Here is a 1,335-nt window from a genome sequence, read left to right as displayed (position 1 = left end):
GTTAGTTTAGAAAGAAAGTTTTAAAGGCTTCATTAGAACGGACTTTTAATGACTTCTGATTTCATTGGAAATCCGTTTCAAATATTTTGCCAGACACTCAAAATTTTACAAATAGACTTTTTGGACTTGGAAGCCTGTTTAAAGCCCTCAAAAAGCTCAGCCAAACATACCCTAAATGTCATGACCGTGAGGCAGTTTACATCGAGGACTTGATGTAGTAAGGAGTTTCAAAGGGAGGATCACCCAGAAAAAAATACAATCTGAGTCATACACAAAAATTACAATTTTGGTCACCAAAATTTAATTTTGCTGTAAATTAGAAGGAAATGACTGAAACTGTCATCAAAATTGTAATTTTTGCTGTAAATTAGAAGGAAATGACTGAAACTATAACTTTAGATTGAATGAAATAAAATAAAATAAAATAAAATGGATTAATATAATTGACCTCAAATAATTGAAAAAAAGACTTCTATTTCTAATTGTTATAATTAATTTTTTAGTATAAGATATCATAACATTAGGTAGGACTTGGGTGAGCCTTGAACAATCCTCATCCTGCACAAAAAGACAAGTTACTTAACACGATGAGACTAAATAATAAAAAATGTAACAATATGCTTGGTTCGGCATTTATAAAAGAATTTAAAAAATATAAAATTGTTTTAGAAAATTATGAAACATAGTTTTCTAAAAACAAATTTTTTTTTTTTTAATTGAGTTTTTAGAAACAATTCTCAATTGAGTTTTTAGGCAACAGTTCTCGAAAACTGTCATCGTACAAAGCAGATTATTAATTTTCTATTATCAAAAAACAAAAAAATAAAAAATAAAAAATTAAAAAATAAATATTTTTTAAAATCTAGCATTCTACATTCATAATAAGTGATGTCATTATCATTTAAAATTTTATCTCATTTTAAATGATGCTTACCATTTTCAATAATATTCAAATTACGTTATTAAATGCATTCAATTGAATAAGCAAACACTAAATTGAGTTTTTAAACAGAGTTAAGATTTTAAATCCTTTTCAAATTTTAATAGGAACGAATATTATAAAGTATCATAAATTTTAATCAATCAAAGTCCCACACGGCATCAACAGTAGCATGCTACAAATGGGGACATTTGTTGGACAATTCTTTTTTAGTAAACGATTACATCAGGTTATGTGTGGGCTGGGCTTGAGGTAGCAGTCGCGTTTGAATCAAGTCTGAACTCAGACTTCAGACTTAAATGCAGCCAGTCCAGTCCAGCCCAACCCACAGTGTCCTCGTTCTGAGCTATTTTAATATAAATTTCTGTTCACTTATGTCCCTCTCCTTCCTATAT

The sequence above is a fragment of the Cornus florida genome, unplaced genomic scaffold (assembly GCF_030987335.1).
Source record: "Cornus florida cultivar Cherokee Brave unplaced genomic scaffold, ASM3098733v1 CherokeeBrave_3.0.0_Hap2_Chr09, whole genome shotgun sequence".
Taxonomy (NCBI): Eukaryota; Viridiplantae; Streptophyta; class Magnoliopsida; order Cornales; family Cornaceae; genus Cornus; species Cornus florida.
This window is presented reverse-complemented; position numbering follows the sequence as displayed.